We start from the raw sequence: 24,176 nt of genomic DNA, 5'->3' as shown, positions 1-24,176 counted from the left end.
GAAGCATTTATAAAAAGTACTGTTGTTTTTAAGAAGGTTTTTCTGACAGTAATATACTTTTTCTTTTTTTTCTTCAGAGAACTGGGAAGACGGAACTGAAATGGAACGGAAAATAACTAATCATTTCTGGGGACAGTATTTTCAATGTTTATGTGATTGGAAAGGCTGTACCTGCTGCTTTATCCTTTTTCCAGTGTGTCTTTTTGAATGCTACATGTAATATACTGTTCTATGAAACCAAGCGCAGACTCATTTGTGGCTGTTCCAAATTAGGGTAGATTTTTTAAGCAGTACATCATACGAATCTGATGAGCAACTCTTGCTTGGTACTATTTTTGTTGATTTTTGTTGTTGTTGCCGATAAACAACAGTAACATTTTAAATCTGAGCTTAACCCATTAAGGGCGGCGTAGAATCCGCCGCTGTGCAGGCATTTCTGTGTGCGGGCGGGGCCTCACCGGCCAACGGACATGCGCGGCACTACGGAGGTAGTGCTCGCGACGGACGTTGGCTGACGCACGGAGCAAACGGGTTAAAGTACATGTAAAAATTTGACAGATGCCTTAGCAAAGTTCTACTGGTGTCTTGTATTTCATGTCTTTAACGTTACAGATTGTTTGTGTGCAAAGCTTTTCCCATATATATTTTGCACAGCTCAGAGTTATTTTTCTTGTTGGTACAATCTTTATGATTCTTTTTTTCCCACTGTTCATTGAAGATTCTTAAAACAGTAAATCACTTTTGGTGTATGTGTATAGAACCTGAGAACAGCAAAAAAGGCAAAATGCACCCACAAAGGATATTTTTATGGTGACAACCATGTGGCATTTTTGCACAGTGAGTAAGCATCTCACTTATTTTTTTTTACGTGGGTGAGATTGACATGATTGCAGCTGATGGTGGTTCTGCCAAGGGTACTATACATGTGGACTATCCTGCTACACCTAGTTTGTCCCACATCATTTGGTTGTGGCCCCTTTATGGAACTGTTTTTAAGTGCTTTCAAATGGACTTTGTTCCATGTAAATATTTTTAGTAGAGTCCCTGTATAACTGCTTACTGCAAGTATAGCTGTAGAGATATTTTTTATCGGCAACCTTTTTTCCCCTTGATGGTATTGTAATATTCTACAAAACATCACTTTATTTTGTGCCTCCTGAAGAACTTGTGTACAAAAGTGTATTTGTAAATAGTTAAATAACTTACGGTAAGTATATTTATTAATTGTTTGGTTTAAATTTGCATTAAGATAATAAAATGTATTTGGAAAGTTATAAAAATGTGTATTACTAATTTAACATATGGGTCACAAACACACCCATAGACATGCTCATACATGAATTCGCACACCTACTGAGTCATTTTCACCGGTACATACACTCTCATACACACTTGTACAGTTACTCAAAATCCCATTCAGTCATTTCCACATCCATTTCCTCATTCGAATAGCTACTTACATAGACCCATACACCCATACACAGACATTTACATACCTACTCACACACTCGTACAGTCACTCGCACACCAAGCCCCACATTCATACACCCAGCTATACACTGATATACTCACTCACACACCCACACAACAATAGACCTACTCACACACCCACCCATACATTAATACAACCCCTCACACACCCACTGAACAATAGAGATACTCACACAACCACTCATACACTGTTAAAGCCACACAGAGACAGACACATTCCTGCACGGACCAATACAGTCACTGATACACAAAGGCCCTCACTGATACAGTCATTGAAAGAACCACGCTCATATTGATGCAACCACTAACACATCATGGGACACACCAATACAGATATGGACATACCCAGGCACATACTGATAAAACTGCTGACAAACTCAGCAGCACTCCAATACAGAAACTGACACATCCAGGCACATACTCATGCAGCCAATGACACACTCATTTGCACATCGGTACAGCCATATAGATATTCAACCAGATACTGTTAGAGCCTTTCAAACACCCATATACATACTGATACAGGCAGTTACACACCCAGCCACACACTAATACAGACACTAACACACCCAGCCAAACACTAATGCATGCAATTAGACACCCAGGCACACACTGATACATACACTGACACGCCCAGGCATACATCAATGCATACACTGAAACATCCACCCAAATACTAATGCAACCAATAACACATCCAGGCACACACTGATGCACACATTAACATACCAATGCAGGCACTGACACATGCAGGCATACAGCAATGCAGACATTGGTACAAACAGACAGACACTGATGCATACACTGACACACCCAGGCATACACCAAAGCACACATTGTCATAGCCAAGCTTACTGCAATGCAGACACTGAAACACCCAGTCAAACACTAAAGCATCCAATACCACACCCAGGCATACATTGATGCACATGCTGACACACCCACTCTCACACTGATACAGTCACTGACACATAAAAAAAACAAAGTTAGCTCTTTGTTTGACCAGATGATGATTTTAACAAGAATTAACAAAAACTGAATTAGGTAGTATAAATAGTAAGGAAGCAACTGGCCTTAGTCTTCAAAAAACATTATGTGGTCACTGGAAGCAAAACAAACTAACAGTGATGCTTCATCAATGTATCCAAGATACACCCACAGAAGACATATGTACAGCACCAAGCAAATGGCATTTTACACAGTGAATAACCATGCCACTCCATCCTTCGCTAGCAGCTGGTATTGTAATGACTGCAGCTGATACTGGTTCTCCAAAGGCTGCTATAGAGGTCGACAGTCCAGCTGCACATGGTGTCGCAGGGATCCTGCTCTCACACAGAACTGTGCATAGAGACTTGGAACCTCAGTGAATTAGGGTGTGCCAAAACTCACCTTAGTACCCAAAATCCCCTACCAGACTAAAAACCAGTGTCTCATTGGTTCTTACAAACTCCCAATGTTTGGACAACCCATAACATGGACTTAGAACACCTCAGGTAACGTGAAACACATGAACACTCTTTCGTTATACCAACATATCAATCCAGAACGAGGAGTAAATGAATACACGTGCAAGTTTGAAATGTTTATTTCTAATGCAGTGTTCTCAAGCGCAGTATCTTAGCTAATACAAGCAAACATATTATAAGAAACAAAGTAATCAGCATAGTTACAAATAGGGGTGGGGTCGCACACTACTCACACACCGGCGGTGTCGCCCCTAAGGACTCTGGTCAATGAAGTAAAGTGTTCGCGATGCATCATCTTTCGATCTTCTGCTATCTTCGCTGTCTTCGCCATCCCTGGACACGTGTTTCGGGGTAGTACCCCTCATCAGCAGGGATAGGCCGTGTGCTGGGGTTGCCGATGGCTGCCAATATCTGCCAGGTATAGTACCACTCAGGCGCGTAGGTGCGGGATACCAGGCTCGTCAGCCCGCTGCTCAAGGGAGCTTTAAAGTTACAAATGGGGGTGGGGTCGCACACTACTCACACACCGGCGGTGTCGCCCCTAAGGACTCTGGTCAATGTAGTAAAGTGTTCGCGATGCATCATCTTTCGATCTTCTGCTATCTTCGCTGTCTTCGCCATTCTGGACACGTGTTTCGGGGTATTACCCCTCATCAGCAGGGATAGGCCGTGTGCTGGGGTTGCCGATGGCTGCCAATATCTGCCAGGTATAGTACCACTCAGGCGCGTAGGTGCGGGATCTCAGGCTCGTCAGCCCGCTGCTCAAGGTAGCTTTAAAGTTACAAATGGGGGTGGGGTCGCACACTACTCACACAACGGCGGTGTCGCCCCTAAGGACTCTGGTCAATGTAGTAAAGTGTTCGCGATGCATCATCTTTCGATCTTCTGCTATCTTCGCTGTCTTCGCCATCCCTGGACACGTGTTTCGGGGTATTACCCCTCATCAGCAGGGATAGGCCGTGTGCTGGGGTTGCCGATGGCTGCCAATATCTGCCAGGTATAGTACCACTCAGGCGCGTAGGTGCGGGATCCCAGGCTCGTCAGCCCGCTGCTCAAGGGAGCTTTAAAGTTACAAATGGGGGTGGGGTCGCACACTACTCACACACCGGCGGTGTCGCCCCTACGGACTCTGGTCAATGTAGTAAAGTGTTCGCGATGCATCATCTTTCGATCTTCTGCTATCTTCGCTGCCTTCGCCATCCCTGGACACGTGTTTCGGGGTATTACCCCTCATCAGCAGGGATAGGCCGTGTGCTGGGGTTGCCGATGGCTGCCAATATCTGCCAGGTATAATACTACTCAGGCACGTAGGTGCGGGATCCCAGGCTCGTCAGCCCGCTGCTCAAGGGAGCTTTAAAGTTACAAATGGGGGTGGGGTCGCACACTACTCACACACCGGCGGTGTCGCCCCTAAGGACTCTGGTCAATGTAGTAAAGTGTTCGCGATGCATCATCTTTCGATCTTCTGCTATCTTCGCTGTCTTCGCCATCCCTGGACACGTGTTTCGGGGTATTACCCCTCATCAGCAGGGATAGGCCGTGTGCTGGGGTTGCCGATGGCTGCCAATATCTGCCAGGTATAGTACCACTCAGGCGCGTAGGTGTGGGATCCCAGGCTCGTCAGCCCGCTGCTCAAGGGAGCTTTAAAGTTACAAATGGGGGTGGGGTCGCACACTACTCACACACCGGCGGTGTCGCCCCTAAGGACTCTGGTCAATGTAGTAAAGTGTTCGCGATGCATCATCTTTCGATCTTCTGCTATCTTCGCTGTCTTCGCCATCCCTGGACACGTGTTTCGGGGTATTACCCCTCATCAGCAGGGATAGGCCGTGTGCTGGGGTTGCCGATGGCTGCCAATATCTGCCAGGTATAGTACCACTCAGGCGCGTAGGTGCGGGATCCCAGGCTCGTCAGCCCGCTGCTCAAGGGAGCCTTAAAGTTACAAATGGGGGTGGGGTCGCACACTACTCACACACCGGCGGTGTCGCCCCTAAGGACTCTGGTCAATGTAGTAAAGTGTTCGCGATGCATCATCTTTCGATCTTCTGCTATCTTCGCTGTCTTCGCCATCCCTGGACACGTGTTTCGGGGTATTACCCCTCATCAGCAGGGATAGGCCGTGTGCAGGGGTTGCCGATGGCTGCCAATATCTGCCAGGTATAGTACCACTCAGGCGCGTAGGTGCGGGATCCCAGGCTCGTCAGCCCGCTGCTCAAGGGAGCTTTAAAGTTACAAATGGGGGTGGGGTCGCACACTACTCACACACCGGCGGTGTCGCCCCTAAGGACTCTGGTCAATGTAGTAAAGTGTTCGCGATGCATCATCTTTCGATCTTCTGCTATCTTCGCTGTCTTCGCCATCCCTGGACACGTGTTTCGGGGTATTACCCCTCATCAGCAGGGATAGGCCGTGTGCTGGGGTTGCCGATGGCTGCCAATATCTGCCAGGTATAGTACCACTCAGGCGCGTAGGTGCGGGATCCCAGGCTCGTCAGCCCGCTGCTCAAGGGAGCTTTAAAGTTACAAATGGGGGTGGGGTCGCACACTACTCACACACCGGCGGTGTCGCCCCTAAGGACTCTGGTCAATGTAGTAAAGTGTTTGCGATGCATCATCTTTCGATCTTCTGCTATCTTCACTGTCTTCGCCATCCCTGGACACGTGTTTCGGGGTATTACCCCTCATCAGCAGGGATAGGCCGTGTGCTGGGGTTGCCGATGGCTGCCAATATCTGCCAGGTATAGTACCACTCAGGCGCGTAGGTGCGGGATCCCAGGCTCGTCAGCCCGCTGCTCAAGGGAGCTTTAAAGTTACAAATGGGGGTGGGGTCGCACACTACTCACACACCGGCGGTGTCGCCCCTAAGGACTCTGGTCAATGTAGTAAAGTGTTCGCGATGCATCATCTTTCGATCGTCTGCTATCTTCGCTGTCTTCGCCATCCCTGGACACGTGTTTCGGGGTATTACCCCTCATCAGTAGGGATAGGCCGTGTGCTGGGGTTGCCGATGGCTGCCAATATCTGCCAGGTATAGTACCACTCAGGCGCGTAGGTGCGGGATCCCAGGCTCGTCAGCCCGCTGCTCAAGGGAGCTTTAAAGTTACAAATGGGGGTGGGGTCGCACACTACTCACACACCGGCGGTGTCGCCCCTAAGGACTCTGGTCAATGTAGTAAAGTGTTCGCGATGCATCATCTTTCGATCTTCTGCTATCTTCGCTGTCTTCGCCATCCCTGGACACGTGTTTCGGGGTATTACCCCTCATCAGCAGGGATAGGCCGTGTGCTGGGGTTGCCGATGGCTGCCAATATCTGCCAGGTATAGTACCACTCAGGCGCGTAGGTGCGGGATCCCAGGCTCGTCAGTCCGCTGCTCAAGGGAGCTTTAAAGTTACAAATGGGGGTGGGGTCGCACACTACTCACACACCGGCGGTGTCGCCCCTAAGGACTCTGGTCAATGTAGTAAAGTGTTCGCGATGCATCATCTTTCGATCTTCTGCTATCTTCGCTGTCTTCGCCATCCCTGGACACGTGTTTCGGGGTATTACCCCTCATCAGCAGGGATAGGCCGTGTGCTGGGGTTGCCGATGGCTGCCAATATCTGCCAGGTATAGTACCACTCAGGCGCGTAGGTGCGGGATCCCAGGCTCGTCAGCCCGCTGCTCAAGGGAGCTTTAAAGTTACAAATGGGGGTGTGGTCGCACACTACTCACACACCAGCGGTGTCGCCCCTAAGGACTCTGGTCAATGTAGTAAAGTGTTCGCGATGCATCATCTTTCGATCTTCTGCTATCTTCGCTGTCTTCGCCATCCCTGGACACGTGTTTTGGGGTATTACCCCTCATCAGCAGGGATAGGCCGTGTGCTGGGGTTGCCGATGGCTGCCAATATCTGCCAGGTATAGTACCACTCAGGCGCGTAGGTGCGGGATCCCAGGCTCGTCAGTCCGCTGCTCAAGGGAGCTTTAAAGTTACAAATGGGGGTGGGGTCGCACACTACTCACACACCGGCGGTGTCGTCCCTAAGGACTCTGGTCAATGTAGTAAAGTGTTCGCGATGCATCATCTTTCGATCTTCTGCTATCTTCGCTGTCTTCGCCATCCCTGGACACGTGTTTCGGGGTATTACCCCTCATCAGCAGGGATAGGCCGTGTGCTGGGGTTGGGGGCAGATATTGGCAGCCATCGGCAACCCCAGCACACGGCCTATCCCTGCTGATGAGGGGTAATACCCCGAAACACGTGTCCAGGGATGGCGAAGACAGCGAAGATAGCAGAAGATCGAAAGATGATGCATCGCGAACACTTTACTACATTGACCAGAGTCCTTAGGGACGACACCGCCGGTGTGTGAGTAGTGTGCGACCCCACCCCCATTTGTAACTTTAAAGCTCCCTTGAGCAGCGGACTGACGAGCCTGGGATCCCGCACCTACGCGCCTGAGTGGTACTATACCTGGCAGATATTGGCAGCCATCGGCAACCCCAGCACACGGCCTATCCCTGCTGATGAGGGGTAATACCCCGAAACACGTGTCCAGGGATGGCGAAGACAACGAAGATAGCAGAAGATCGAAAGATGATGCATCGCGAACACTTTACTACATTGACCAGAGTCCTTAGGGGCGACACCGCCGATGTGTGAGTAGTGTGCGACCCCACCCCCATTTCTAACTTTAAAGCTCCCGTGAGCAGTGGGCTGACGAGCCTGGGATCCCGCACCTACGCGCCTGAGTGGTACTATACCTGGCAGATATTGGCAGCCATCGGCAACCACAGTACACGGCCTATCCCTGCTGATGAGGGGTAATACCCCGAAACACGTGTCCAGGTATGGCAAAGACAGCGGAGATAGCAGAAGATCGAAAGATGATGCATCGCGAACACTTTACTACATTGACCAGAGTCCTTAGGGGCGACACCGCTGATGTGTGAGTAGTGTGCGACCCCACCCCCATTTGTAACTTTAAAGCTCCCGTGAGCAGTGGGCTGACAAGCCTGGGATCCCGCACCTACGCGCCTGAGTGGTACTATACCTGGCAGATATTGGCAGCCATCGGCAACCCCAGTACACGGCCTATCCCTGCTGATGAGGGGTAATACCCCGAAACACGTGTCCAGGGATGGCGAAGACAGCGAAGATAGCAGAAGATCGAAAGATGATGCATCGCGAACACTTTACTACATTGACCAGAGTCATTAGGGGCGACACCGCCGATGTGTGAGTAGTGTGCGACCCCACCCCATTTGTAACTTTAAAGCTCCCGTGAGCAGTGGGCTGACGAGCCTGGGATCCCGCACCTACGCGCCTGAGTGGTACTATACCTGGCAGATATTGGCAGCCATCCGCAACCCCAGTACACGGCCTATCCCTGCTGATGAGGGGTAATACCCCGAAACACGTGTCCAGGGATGGCGAAGACAGCGAAGATAGCAGAAGATCGAAAGATGATGCATCGCGAACACTTTACTACATTGACCAGAGTCCTTAGGGGCGACACCGCCGATGTGTGAGTAGTGTGCGACCCCACCCCCATTTGTAACTTTAAAGCTCCCGTGAGCAGTGGGCTGACGAGCCTGGGATCCCGCACCTACGCGCCTGAGTGGTACTATACCTGGCAGATATTGGCAGCCATCGGCAACCCCAGTACACGGCCTATCCCTGCTGATGAGGGGTAATACCCCGAAACACGTGTCCAGGGATGGCGAAGACAGCGAAGATAGCAGAAGATCGAAAGATGATGCATCGCGAACACTTTACTACATTGACCAGAGTCCTTAGGGGCGACACCGCTGATGTGTGAGTAGTGTGCGACCCCACCCTCATTTGTAACTTTAAAGCTCCCTTGAGCAGTGGGCTGACGAGCCTGGGATCCCGCACCTACGCGCCTGAGTGGTACTATACCTGGCAGATATTGGCAGCCATCGGCAACCCCAGTACACGGCCTATCCCTGCTGATGAGGGGTAATACCCCGAAACACATGTCCAGGGATGGGGAAGACAGCGAAGATAGCAGAAGATCGAAAGATGATGCATCGCGAACACTTTACTACATTGACCAGAGTCCTTAGGGGCGACACCGCCGATGTGTGAGTAGTGTGCGACCCCACCCCCATTTGTAACTTTAAAGCTCCCGTGAGCAGTGGGCTGACGAGCATGGGATCCCGCACCTACGCGCCTGAGTGGTACTATACCTGGCAGATATTGGCAGCCATCGGCAACCCCAGTACACGGCCTATCCCTGCTGATGAGGGGTAATACCCCGAAACACGTGTCCAGGGATGGCGAAGACAGCGAAGATAGCAGAAGATCGAAAGATGATGCATCGCGAACACTTTACTACATTGACCAGAGTCCTTAGGGGCGACACCGCCGATGTGTGAGTAGTGTGCGACCCCACCCCCATTTGTAACTTTAAAGCTCCCGTGAGCAGTGGGCTGACGAGCCTGGGATCCCGCACCTACGCGCCTGAGTGGTACTATACCTGGCAGATATTGGCAGCCATCGGCAACCCCAGTACACGGCCTATCCCTGCTGATGAGGGGTAATACCCCGAAACACGTGTCCAGGGATGGCGAAGACAGCGAAGATAGCAGAAGATCGAAAGATGATGCATCGCGAACACTTTACTACATTGACCAGAGTCCTTAGGGGCGACACAGCCGATGTGTGAGTAGTGTGCGACCCCACCCCCATTTGTAACTTTAAAGCTCCCGTGAGCAGTGGGCTGACGAGCCTGGGATCCCGCACCTACGCGCCTGAGTGGTACTATACCTGGCAGATATTGGCAGCCATCGGCAACACCAGTACACGGCCTATCCCTGCTGATGAGGGGTAATACCCCGAAACACGTGTCCAGGGATGGCGAAGACAGCGAAGATAGCAGAAGATCGAAAGATGATGCATCGCGAACACTTTACTACATTGACCAGAGTCCTTAGGGGCGACACCGCCGATGTGTGAGTAGTGTGCGACCCCACCCCCATTTGTAACTTTAAAGCTCCCGTGAGCAGTGGGCTGACGAGCCTGGGATCCCGCACCTACGCGCCTGAGTGGTACTATACCTGGCAGATATTGGCAGCCATCGGCAACCCCAGTACACGGCCTATCCCTGCTGATGAGGGGTAATACCCCGAAACACGTGTCCAGGGATGGCGAAGACAGCGAAGATAGCAGAAGATCGAAAGATGATGCATCGCGAACACTTTACTACATTGACCAGAGTCCTTAGGGGCGACACCACCGATGTGTGAGTAGTGTGTGACCCCACCCCCATTTGTAACTTTAAAGCTCCCGTGAGCAGTGGGCTGACGAGCCTGGGATCCCGCACCTACGCGCCTGAGTGGTACTATACCTGGCAGATATTGGCAGCCATCGGCAACCCCAGTACACGGCCTATCCCTGCTGATGAGGGGTAATACCCCGAAACACGTGTCCAGGGATGGCGAAGACAGCGAAGATAGCAGAAGATCGAAAGATGATGCATCGCGAACACTTTACTACATTGACCAGAGTCCTTAGGGGCGACACCGCCGATGTGTGAGTAGTGTGCGACCCCACCCCCATTTGTAACTTTAAAGCTCCCGTGAGCAGTGGGCTGACGAACCTGGGATCCCGCACCTACGCGCCTGAGTGGTACTATACCTGGCAGATATTGGCAGCCATCGGCAACCCCAGTACACGGCCTATCCCTGCTGATGAGGGGTAATACCCCGAAACACGTGTCCAGGGATGGCGAAGACAGCGAAGATAGCAGAAGATCGAAAGATGATGCATCGCGAACACTTTACTACATTGACCAGAGTCCTTAGGGGCGACACCGCCGATGTGTGAGTAGTGTGCGACCCCACCCCCATTTGTAACTTTAAAGCTCCCGTGAGCAGTGGGCTGACGAGCCTGGGATCCCGCACCTACGCGCCTGAGTGGTACTATACCTGGCAGATATTGGCAGCCATCGGCAACCACAGTACACGGCCTATCCCTGCTGATGAGGGGTAATACCCCGAAACACGTGTCCAGGGATGGCAAAGACAGCGAAGATAGCAGAAGATCGAAAGATGATGCATCGCGAACACTTTACTACATTGACCAGAGTTCTTAGGGGCGACACCGCTGATGTGTGAGTAGTGTGCGACCCCACCCCCATTTGTAACTTTAAAGCTCCCGTGAGCAGTGGGCTGACGAGCCTGGGATCCCGCACCTACGCGCCTGAGTGGTACTATACCTGGCAGATATTGGCAGCCATCGGCAACCCCAGTACACGGCCTATCCCTGCTGATGAGGGGTAATACCCCGAAACACGTGTCCAGGGATGGCGAAGACAGCGAAGATAGCAGAAGATCGAAAGATGATGCATCGCGAACACTTTACTACATTGACCAGAGTCATTAGGGGCGACACCGCCGATGTGTGAGTAGTGTGCGACCCCACCCCCATTTGTAACTTTAAAGCTCCCGTGAGCAGTGGGCTGACGAGCCTGGGATCCCGCACCTACGCGCCTGAGTGGTACTATACCTGGCAGATATTGGCAGCCATCGGCAACCCCAGTACACGGCCTATCCCTGCTGATGAGGGGTAATACCCCGAAACACGTGTCCAGGGATGGCGAAGACAGCGAAGATAGCAGAAGATCGAAAGATGATGCATCGCGAACACTTTACTACATTGACCAGAGTCCTTAGGGGCGACACCGCCGATGTGTGAGTAGTGTGCGACCCCACCCCCATTTGTAACTTTAAAGCTCCCGTGAGCAGTGGGCTGACAAGCCTGGGATCCCGCACCTACGCGCCTGAGTGGTACTATACCTGGCAGATATTGGCAGCCATCGGCAACCCCAGTACACGGCCTATCCCTGCTGATGAGGGGTAATACCCCGAAACACATGTCCAGGGTTGGGGAAGACAGCGAAGATAGCAGAAGATCGAAAGATGATGCATCGCGAACACTTTACTACATTGACCAGAGTCCTTAGGGGCGACACCGCCGATGTGTGAGTAGTGTGCGACCCCACCCCCATTTGTAACTTTAAAGCTCCCTTGAGCAGTGGGCTGACGAGCCTGGGATCCCGCACCTACGCGCCTGAGTGGTACTATACTTGGCAGCCATCGGCAACCCCAGTACACGGCCTATCCCTGCTGATGAGGGGTAATACCCCGAAACACGTGTCCAGGGATGGCGAAGACAGCGAAGATAGCAGAAGATCGAAAGATGATGCATCGCGAACACTTTACTACATTGACCGGAGTTCTTAGGGGCGACACCGCCTATGTGTGAGTAGTGTGCGACCCCACCCCCATTTGTAACTTTAAAGCTCCCATGAGCAGTGGGCTGACGAGCCTGGGATCCCGCACCTACGCGCCTGAGTGGTACTATACCTGGCAGATATTGGCAGCCATCGGCAACCCCAGTACACGGCCTATCCCTGCTGATGAGGGGTAATACCCCGAAACACGTGTCCAGGGATGGCGAAGACAGCGAAGATAGCAGAAGATCGAAAGATGATGCATCGCGAACACTTTACTACATTGACCAGAGTCCTTAGGGGCGACACCGCCGATGTGTGAGTAGTGTGCGACCCCACCCCCATTTGTAACTTTAAAGCTCCCGTGAGCAGTGGGCTGACGAGCCTGGGATCCCGCACCTACGCGCCTGAGTGGTACTATACCTGGCAGATATTGGCAGCCATCGGCAACCCCAGTACACGGCCTATCCCTGCTGATGAGGGGTAATACCCCGAAACACGTGTCCAGGGATGGCGAAGACAGCGAAGATAGCAGAAGATCGAAAGATGATGCATCGCGAACACTTTACTACATTGACCAGAGTCCTTAGGGGCGACACCGCTGATGTGTGAGTAGTGTGCGACCCCACCCCCATTTGTAACTTTAAAGCTCCCGTGAGCAGTGGGCTGACGAGCCTGGGATCCCGCACCTACGCGCCTGAGTGGTACTATACCTGGCAGATATTGGCAGCCATCGGCAACCCCAGTACACGGCCTATCCCTGCTGATGAGGGGTAATACCCCGAAACACGTGTCCAGGGATGGCGAAGACAGCGAAGATAGCAGAAGATCGAAAGATGATGCATCGCGAACACTTTACTACATTGACCAGAGTCATTAGGGGCGACACCGCCGATGTGTGAGTAGTGTGCGACCCCACCCCCATTTGTAACTTTAAAGCTCCCGTGAGCAGTGGGCTGACGAGCCTGGGATCCCGCACCTACGCGCCTGAGTGGTACTATACCTGGCAGATATTGGCAGCCATCGGCAACCCCAGTACACGGCCTATCCCTGCTGATGAGGGGTAATACCCCGAAACACGTGTCCAGGGATGGCGAAGACAGCGAAGATAGCAGAAGATCGAAAGATGATGCATCGCGAACACTTTACTACATTGACCAGAGTCCTTAGGGGCGACACCGCCGATGTGTGAGTAGTGTGCGACCCCACCCCCATTTGTAACTTTAAAGCTCCCGTGAGCAGTGGGCTGACAAGCCTGGGATCCCGCACCTACGCACCTGAGTGGTATTATACCTGGCAGATATTGGCAGCCATCGGCAACCCCAGTACACGGCCTATACCTGCTGATGAGGGGTAATACCCCGAAACACATGTCCAGGGTTGGGGAAGACAGCGAAGATAGCAGAAGATCGAAAGATGATGCATCGCGAACACTTTACTACATTGACCAGAGTCCTTAGGGGCGACACCGCCGATGTGTGAGTAGTGTGCGACCCCACCCCCATTTGTAACTTTAAAGCTCCCTTGAGCAGTGGGCTGACGAGCCTGGGATCCCGCACCTACGCGCCTGAGTGGTACTATACTTGGCAGCCATCGGCAACCCCAGTACACGGCCTATCCCTGCTGATGAGGGGTAATACCCCGAAACACGTGTCCAGGGATGGCGAAGACAGCGAAGATAGCAGAAGATCGAAAGATGATGCATCGCGAACACTTTACTACATTGACCGGAGTTCTTAGGGGCGACACCGCCTATGTGTGAGTAGTGTGCGACCCCACCCCCATTTGTAACTTTAAAGCTCCCATGAGCAGTGGGCTGACGAGCCTGGGATCCCGCACCTACGCGCCTGAGTGGTACTATACCTGGCAGATATTGGCAGCCATCGGCAACCCCAGTACACGGCCTATCCCTGCTGATGAGGGGTAATACCCCGAAACACGTGTCCAGGGATGGCGAAGACAGCGAAGATAGCAGAAGATCGAAAGATGATGCATCGCGAACACTTTACTACATTGACCAGAGTCCTTAGGGGCGACACCGCCGATGTGTGAGTAGTGTGCGACCCCACCCCCATTTGTAACTTTAAAGCTCCCGTGAGCAGTGGGCTGACGAGCCTGGGATCCCGCACCTACGCGCCTGAGTGGTACTATACCTGGCAGATATTGGCAGCCATCGGCAACCCCAGTACACGGCCTATCCCTGCTGATGAGGGGTAATACCCCGAAACACGTGTCCAGGGATGGCGAAGACAGCGAAGATAGCAGAAGATCGAAAGATGATGCATCGCGAACACTTTACTACATTGACCAGAGTCCTTAGGGGCGACACCGCCGATGTGTGAGTAGTGTGCGACCCCACCCCCATTTGTAACTTTAAAGCTCCCGTGAGCAGTGGGCTGACGAGCCTGGGATCCCGCACCTACGCGCCTGAGTGGTACTATACCTGGCAGATATTGGCAGCCATCGGCAACCCCAGTACACGGCCTATCCCTGCTGATGAGGGGTAATACCCCGAAACACGTGTCCAGGGATGGCGAAGACAGCGAAGATAGCAGAAGATCGAAAGATGATGCATCGCGAACACTTTACTACATTGACCAGAGTCCTTAGGGGCGACACCGCCGATGTGTGAGTAGTGTGCGACCCCACCCCCATTTGTAACTTTAAAGCTCCCGTGAGCAGTGGGCTGACGAGCCTGGGATCCCGCACCTACGCGCCTGAGTGGTACTATACCTGGCAGATATTGGCAGCCATCGGCAACCCCAGTACACGGCCTATCCCTGCTGATGAGGGGTAATACCCCGAAACACGTGTCCAGGGATGGCGAAGACAGCGAAGATAGCAGAAGATCGAAAGATGATGCATCGCGAACACTTTACTACATTGACCAGAGTCCTTAGGGGCGACACCGCCGATGTGTGAGTAGTGTGTGACCCCACCCCCATTTGTAACTTTAAAGCTCCCGTGAGCAGTGGGCTGACGAGCCTGGGATCCCGCACCTACGCGCCTGAGTGGTACTATACCTGGCAGATATTGGCAGCCTTCGGCAACCCCAGTACACGGCCTATCCCTGCTGATGAGGGGTAATACCCCAAAACACGCGTCCAGGGATGGCGAAGACAGCGAAGATAGCAGAAGATCGAAAGATGATGCATCGCGAACACTTTACTACATTGACCAGAGTCCTTAGGGGCGACACCGCCGATGTGTGAGTAGTGTGCGACCCCACCCCCATTTGTAACTTTAAAGCTCCCGTGAGCAGTGGGCTGACGAGCCTGGGATCCCGCACCTACGCGCCTGAGTGGTACTATACCTGGCACATATTGGCAGCCATCGGCAACCCCAGTACACGGCCTATCCCTGCTGATGAGGGGTAATACCCCGAAACACGTGTCCAGGGATGGCGAAGACAGCGAAGATAGCAGAAGATCGAAAGATGATGCATCGCGAACACTTTACTACATTGACCAGAGTCCTTAGGGGCGACACCGCCGATGTGTGAGTAGTGTGCGACCCCACCCCCATTTGTACCTTTAAAGCTCCCGTGAGCAGTGGGCTGACGAGCCTGGGATCCCGCACCTACGCGCCTGAGTGGTACTATACCTGGCAGATATTGGCAGCCATCGGCAACCCCAGTACACGGTCTATCCCTGCTGATGAGGGGTAATACCCCGAAACACGTGTCCAGGGATGGCGAAGACAGCGAAGATAGCAGAAGATCGAAAGATGATGCATCGCGAACACTTTACTACATTGACCAGAGTCCTTAGGGGCGACACCACCGATGTGTGAGTAGTGTGCGACCCCACCCCCATTTGTAACTTTAAAGCTCCCGTGAGCAGTGGGCTGACGAGCCTGGGATCCCGCACCTACGCGCCTGAGTGGTACTATACCTGGCAGATATTGGCAGCCATCGGCAACCCCAGTACACGGCCTATCCCTGCTGATGAGGGGTAATACCCCGAAACACGTGTCCAGGGATGGCGAAGACAGCGAAGATAGCAGAAGATCGAAAGATGATGCATCGCGAACACTTTACTACATTGACCAGAGTCCTTAGGGGCGACACCGCCGATGTGTGAGTAGTGTGCGACCCCACCCCCATTTGTAACTTTAAAGCTCCCTTGAGCAGTGGGCTGACGAGCCTGGGATCCCGCACCTACGCGCCTGAGTGGTACTATACTTGGCAGCCATCGGCAACCCCAGTACACGGCCTATCCCTGCTGATGAGGGGTAATACCCCGAAACACGTGTCCAGGGATGGCGAAGACAGCGAAGATAGCAGAAGATCGAAAGATGATGCATCGCGAACACTTTACTACATTGACCGGAGTTCTTAGGGGCGACACCGCCTATGTGTGAGTAGTGTGCGACCCCACCCCCATTTGTAACTTTAAAGCTCCCATGAGCAGTGGGCTGACGAGCCTGGGATCCCGCACCTACGCGCCTGAGTGGTACTATACCTGGCAGATATTGGCAGCCATCGGCAACCCCAGTACACGGCCTATCCCTGCTGATGAGGGGTAATACCCCGAAACACGTGTCCAGGGATGGCGAAGACAGCGAAGATAGCAGAAGATCGAAAGATGATGCATCGCGAACACTTTACTACATTGACCAGAGTCCTTAGGGGCGACACCGCCGATGTGTGAGTAGTGTGCGACCCCACCCCCATTTGTAACTTTAAAGCTCCCGTGAGCAGTGGGCTGACGAGCCTGGGATCCCGCACCTACGCGCCTGAGTGGTACTATACCTGGCAGATATTGGCAGCCATCGGCAACCCCAGTACACGGCCTATCCCTGCTGATGAGGGGTAATACCCCGAAACACGTGTCCAGGGATGGCGAAGACAGCGAAGATAGCAGAAGATCGAAAGATGATGCATCGCGAACACTTTACTACATTGACCAGAGTCCTTAGGGGCGACACCGCCGATGTGTGAGTAGTGTGCGACCCCACCCCCATTTGTAACTTTAAAGCTCCCGTGAGCAGTGGGCTGACGAGCCTGGGATCCCGCACCTACGCGCCTGAGTGGTACTATACCTGGCAGATATTGGCAGCCATCGGCAACCCCAGTACACGGCCTATCCCTGCTGATGAGGGGTAATACCCCGAAACACGTGTCCAGGGATGGCGAAGACAGCGAAGATAGCAGAAGATCGAAAGATGATGCATCGCGAACACTTTACTACATTGACCAGAGTCCTTAGGGGCGACACCGCCGATGTGTGAGTAGTGTGCGACCCCACCCCCATTTGTAACTTTAAAGCTCCCGTGAGCAGTGGGCTGACGAGCCTGGGATCCCGCACCTACGCGCCTGAGTGGTACTATACCTGGCAGATATTGGCAGCCATCGGCAACCCCAGTACACGGCCTATCCCTGCTGATGAGGGGTAATACCCCGAAACACGTGTCCAGGGATGGCGAAGACAGCGAAGATAGCAGAAGATCGAAAGATGATGCATCGCGAACACTTTACTACATTGACCAGAGTCCTTAGGGGCGACACCGCCGATGTGTGAGTAGTGTGTGACCCCACCCCCATTTGTAACTTTAAAGCTCCCGTGAGCAGTGGGCTGACGAGCCTGGGATCCCGCACCTACGCGCCTGAGTGGTACTATACCTGGCAGATATTGGCAGCCTTCGGCAACCCCAGTACACGGCCTATCCCTGCTGATGAGGGGTAATACCCCAAAACACGCGTCCAGGGATGGCGAAGACAGCGAAGATAGCAGAAGATCGAAAGATGATGCATCGCGAACACTTTACTACATTGACCAGAGTCCTTAGGGGCGACACCGCCGATGTGTGAGTAGTGTGCGACCCCACCCCCATTTGTAACTTTAAAGCTCCCGTGAGCAGTGGGCTGACGAGCCTGGGATCCCGCACCTACGCGCCTGAGTGGTACTATACCTGGCACATATTGGCAGCCATCGGCAACCCCAGTACACGGCCTATCCCTGCTGATGAGGGGTAATACCCCGAAACACGTGTCCAGGGATGGCGAAGACAGCGAAGATAGCAGAAGATCGAAAGATGATGCATCGCGAACACTTTACTACATTGACCAGAGTCCTTAGGGGCGACACCGCCGATGTGTGAGTAGTGTGCGACCCCACCCCCATTTGTACCTTTAAAGCTCCCGTGAGCAGTGGGCTGACGAGCCTGGGATCCCGCACCTACGCGCCTGAGTGGTACTATACCTGGCAGATATTGGCAGCCATCGGCAACCCCAGTACACGGTCTATCCCTGCTGATGAGGGGTAATACCCCGAAACACGTGTCCAGGGATGGCGAAGACAGCGAAGATAGCAGAAGATCGAAAGATGATGCATCGCGAACACTTTACTACATTGACCAGAGTCCTTAGGGGCGACACCACCGATGTGTGAGTAGTGTGCGACCCCACCCCCATTTGTAACTTTAAAGCTCCCGTGAGCAGTGGGCTGACGAGCCTGGGATCCCGCACCTACGCGCCTGAGTGGTACTATACCTGGCAGATATTGGCAGCCATCGGCAACCCCAGTACACGGCCTATCCCTGCTGATGAGGGGTAATACCCCGAAACACGTGTCCAGGGATGGCGAAGACAGCGAAGATAGCAGAAGATCGAAAGATGATGCATCGCGAACACTTTACTACATTGACCAGAGTCCTTAGGGGCGACACCGCCGATGTGTGAGTAGTGTGCGACCCCACCCCCATTTGTAACTTTAAAGCTCCCGTGAGCAGTGGGCTGACGAGCCTGGGATCCCGCACCTACGCGCCTGAGTGGTACTATACCTGGCAGATATTGGCAGCCATCGGCAACCCCAGTACACGGCCTATCCCTGCTGATGAGGGGTAATACCCCGAAACACGTGTCCAGGGATGGCGAAGACAGCGAAGATAGCAGAAGATCGAAAGATGATGCATCGCGAACACTTTACTACATTGACCAGAGTCCTTAGGGGCGACACCGCCGATGTGTGAGTAGTGTGCGACCCCACCCCCATTTGTAACTTTAAAGCTCCCGTGAGCAGTGGGCTGACGAGCCTGGGATCCCGCACCTACGCGCCTGAGTGGTACTATACCTGGCAGATATTGGCAGCCATCGGCAACCCCAGTACACGGCCTATCCCTGCTGATGAGGGGTAATACCCCGAAACACGTGTCCAGGGATGGCGAAGACAGCGAAGATAGCAGAAGATCGAAAGATGATGCATCGCGAACACTTTACTACATTGACCAGAGTCCTTAGGGGCGACACCGCCGATGTGTGAGTAGTGTGCGACCCCACCCCCATTTGTAACTTTAAAGCTCCCGTGAGCAGTGGGCTGACGAGCCTGGGATCCCGCACCTACGCGCCTGAGTGGTACTATACCTGGCAGATATTGGCAGCCATCGGCAACCCCAGTACACGGCCTATCCCTGCTGATGAGGGGTAATACCCCGAAACACGTGTCCAGGGATTGCGAAGACAGCGAAGATAGCAGAAGATCGAAAGATGATGCATCGCGAACACTTTACTACATTGACCAGAGTCCTTAGGGGCGACACCGCCGATGTGTGAGTAGTGTGCGACCCCACCCCCATTTGTAACTTTAAAGCTCCCGTGAGCAGTGGGCTGACGAGCCTGGGATCCGCCACCTACGCGCCTGAGTGGTACTATACCTGGCAGATATTGGCAGCCATCGGCAACCCCAGTACACGGCCTATCCCTGCTGATGAGGGGTAATACCCCGAAACACGTGTCCAGGGATGGCGAAGACAGCGAAGATAGCAGAAGATCGAAAGATGATGCATCGCAAACACTTTACTACATTGACCAGAGTCCTTAGGTGCGACACCGCCGATGTGTGAGTAGTGTGCGACCCCACCCCCATTTGTAACTTTAAAGCTCCCGTGAGCAGTGGGCTGACGAGCCTGGGATCCCGCACCTACGCGCCTGAGTGGTACTATACCTGGCAGATATTGGCAGCCATCGGCAACCCCAGTACACGGCCTATCCCTGCTGATGAGGGGTAATACCCCGAAACACGTGTCCAGGGATGGCGAAGACAGCGAAGATAGCAGAAGATCGAAAGATGATGCATCGCGAACACTTTACTACATTGACCAGAGTCCTTAGGGGCGACACCACCGATGTGTGAGTAGTGTGTGACCCCACCCCCATTTGTAACTTTAAAGCTCCCGTGAGCAGTGGGCTGACGAGCCTGGGATCCCGCACCTACGCGCCTGAGTGGTACTATACCTGGCAGATATTGGCAGCCATCGGCAACCCCAGTACACGGCCTATCCCTGCTGATGAGGGGTAATACCCCGAAACACGTGTCCAGGGATGGCGAAGACAGCGAAGATAGCAGAAGATCGAAAGATGATGCATCGCGAACACTTTACTACATTGACCAGAGTCCTTAGGGGCGACACCGCCGATGTGTGAGTAGTGTGCGACCCCACCCCCATTTGTAACTTTAAAGCTCCCGTGAGCAGTGGGCTGACGAACCTGGGATCCCGCACCTACGCGCCTGAGTGGTACTATACCTGGCAGATATTGGCAGCCATCGGCAACCCCAGTACACGGCCTATCCCTGCTGATGAGGGGTAATACCCCGAAACACGTGTCCAGGGATGGCGAAGACAGCGAAGATAGCAGAAGATCGAAAGATGATGCATCGCGAACACTTTACTACATTGACCAGAGTCCTTAGGGGCGACACCGCCGATGTGTGAGTAGTGTGCGACCCCACCCCCATTTGTAACTTTAAAGCTCCCGTGAGCAGTGGGCTGACGAGCCTGGGATCCCGCACCTACGCGCCTGAGTGGTACTATACCTGGCAGATATTGGCAGCCATCGGCAACCACAGTACACGGCCTATCCCTGCTGATGAGGGGTAATACCCCGAAACACGTGTCCAGGGATGGCAAAGACAGCGAAGATAGCAGAAGATCGAAAGATGATGCATCGCGAACACTTTACTACATTGACCAGAGTTCTTAGGGGCGACACCGCTGATGTGTGAGTAGTGTGCGACCCCACCCCCATTTGTAACTTTAAAGCTCCCGTGAGCAGTGGGCTGACGAGCCTGGGATCCCGCACCTACGCGCCTGAGTGGTACTATACCTGGCAGATATTGGCAGCCATCGGCAACCCCAGTACACGGCCTATCCCTGCTGATGAGGGGTAATACCCCGAAACACGTGTCCAGGGATGGCGAAGACAGCGAAGATAGCAGAAGATCGAAAGATGATGCATCGCGAACACTTTACTACATTGACCAGAGTCATTAGGGGCGACACCGCCGATGTGTGAGTAGTGTGCGACCCCACCCCCATTTGTAACTTTAAAGCTCCCGTGAGCAGTGGGCTGACGAGCCTGGGATCCCGCACCTACGCGCCTGAGTGGTACTATACCTGGCAGATATTGGCAGCCATCGGCAACCCCAGTACACGGCCTATCCCTGCTGATGAGGGGTAATACCCCGAAACACGTGTCCAGGGATGGCGAAGACAGCGAAGATAGCAGAAGATCGAAAGATGATGCATCGCGAACACTTTACTACATTGACCAGAGTCCTTAGGGGCGACACCGCCGATGTGTGAGTAGTGTGCGACCCCACCCCCATTTGTAACTTTAAAGCTCCCGTGAGCAGTGGGCTGACAAGCCTGGGATCCCGCACCTACGCGCCTGAGTGGTACTATACCTGGCAGATATTGGCAGCCATCGGCAACCCCAGTACACGGCCTATCCCTGCTGATGAGGGGTAATACCCCGAAACACATGTCCAGGGTTGGGGAAGACAGCGAAGATAGCAGAAGATCGAAAGATGATGCATCGCGAACACTTTACTACATTGACCAGAGTCCTTAGGGGCGACACCGCCGATGTGTGAGTAGTGTGCGACCCCACCCCCATTTGTAACTTTAAAGCTCCCTTGAGCAGTGGGCTGACGAGCCTGGGATCCCGCACCTACGCGCCTGAGTGGTACTATACTTGGCAGCCATCGGCAACCCCAGTACACGGCCTATCCCTGCTGATGAGGGGTAATACCCCGAAACACGTGTCCAGGGATGGCGAAGACAGCGAAGATAGCAGAAGATCGAAAGATGATGCATCGCGAACACTTTACTACATTGACCGGAGTTCTTAGGGGCGACACCGCCTATGTGTGAGTAGTGTGCGACCCCACCCCCATTTGTAACTTTAAAGCTCCCATGAGCAGTGGGCTGACGAGCCTGGGATCCCGCACCTACGCGCCTGAGTGGTACTATACCTGGCAGATATTGGCAGCCATCGGCAACCCCAGTACACGGCCTATCCCTGCTGATGAGGGGTAATACCCCGAAACACGTGTCCAGGGATGGCGAAGACAGCGAAGATAGCAGAAGATCGAAAGATGATGCATCGCGAACACTTTACTACATTGACCAGAGTCCTTAGGGGCGACACCGCCGATGTGTGAGTAGTGTGCGACCCCACCCCCATTTGTAACTTTAAAGCTCCCGTGAGCAGTGGGCTGACGAGCCTGGGATCCCGCACCTACGCGCCTGAGTGGTACTATACCTGGCAGATATTGGCAGCCATCGGCAACCCCAGTACACGGCCTATCCCTGCTGATGAGGGGTAATACCCCGAAACACGTGTCCAGGGATGGCGAAGACAGCGAAGATAGCAGAAGATCGAAAGATGATGCATCGCGAACACTTTACTACATTGACCAGAGTCCTTAGGGGCGACACCGCTGATGTGTGAGTAGTGTGCGACCCCACCCCCATTTGTAACTTTAAAGCTCCCGTGAGCAGTGGGCTGACGAGCCTGGGATCCCGCACCTACGCGCCTGAGTGGTACTATACCTGGCAGATATTGGCAGCCATCGGCAACCCCAGTACACGGCCTATCCCTGCTGATGAGGGGTAATACCCCGAAACACGTGTCCAGGGATGGCGAAGACAGCGAAGATAGCAGAAGATCGAAAGATGATGCATCGCGAACACTTTACTACATTGACCAGAGTCATTAGGGGCGACACCGCCGATGTGTGAGTAGTGTGCGACCCCACCCCCATTTGTAACTTTAAAGCTCCCGTGAGCAGTGGGCTGACGAGCCTGGGATCCCGCACCTACGCGCCTGAGTGGTACTATACCTGGCAGATATTGGCAGCCATCGGCAACCCCAGTACACGGCCTATCCCTGCTGATGAGGGGTAATACCCCGAAACACGTGTCCAGGGATGGCGAAGACAGCGAAGATAGCAGAAGATCGAAAGATGATGCATCGCGAACACTTTACTACATTGACCAGAGTCCTTAGGGGCGACACCGCCGATGTGTGAGTAGTGTGCGACCCCACCCCCATTTGTAACTTTAAAGCTCCCGTGAGCAGTGGGCTGACAAGCCTGGGATCCCGCACCTACGCACCTGAGTGGTACTATACCTGGCAGATATTGGCAGCCATCGGCAACCCCAGTACACGGCCTATCCCTGCTGATGAGGGGTAATACCCCGAAACACATGTCCAGGGTTGGGGAAGACAGCGAAGATAGCAGAAGATCGAAAGATGATGCATCGCGAACACTTTACTACATTGACCAGAGTCCTTAGGGGCGACACCGCCGATGTGTGAGTAGTGTGCGACCCCACCCCCATTTGTAACTTTAAAGCTCCCTTGAGCAGTGGGCTGACGAGCCTGGGATCCCGCACCTACGCGCCTGAGTGGTACTATACTTGGCAGCCATCGGCAACCCCAGTACACGGCCTATCCCTGCTGATGAGGGGTAATACCCCGAAACACGTGTCCAGGGATGGCGAAGACAGCGAAGATAGCAGAAGATCGAAAGATGATGCATCGCGAACACTTTACTACATTGACCGGAGTTCTTAGGGGCGACACCGCCTATGTGTGAGTAGTGTGCGACCCCACCCCCATTTGTAACTTTAAAGCTCCCATGAGCAGTGGGCTGACGAGCCTGGGATCCCGCACCTACGCGCCTGAGTGGTA

General features: G+C 53.3%; 1 protein-coding gene across 1 annotated transcript in view; it reads right to left on the bottom strand.

Annotated features, from left to right (window-relative positions):
• Nucleotides 1–24,176, bottom strand: part of LOC144824218 (NXPE family member 1-like) — a 249,360-nt gene that overhangs the window by 186,640 nt on the left and 38,544 nt on the right. The window lies entirely within an intron of this gene.

This window comes from Lissotriton helveticus, chromosome 3_1, assembly GCF_964261635.1.
Source record: "Lissotriton helveticus chromosome 3_1, aLisHel1.1, whole genome shotgun sequence".
Classification (NCBI taxonomy): domain Eukaryota; kingdom Metazoa; phylum Chordata; class Amphibia; order Caudata; family Salamandridae; genus Lissotriton; species Lissotriton helveticus.
The sequence above is the reverse complement of the archived record's forward strand: the minus strand, read 5'-3'. Positions and strand labels throughout refer to the sequence as shown.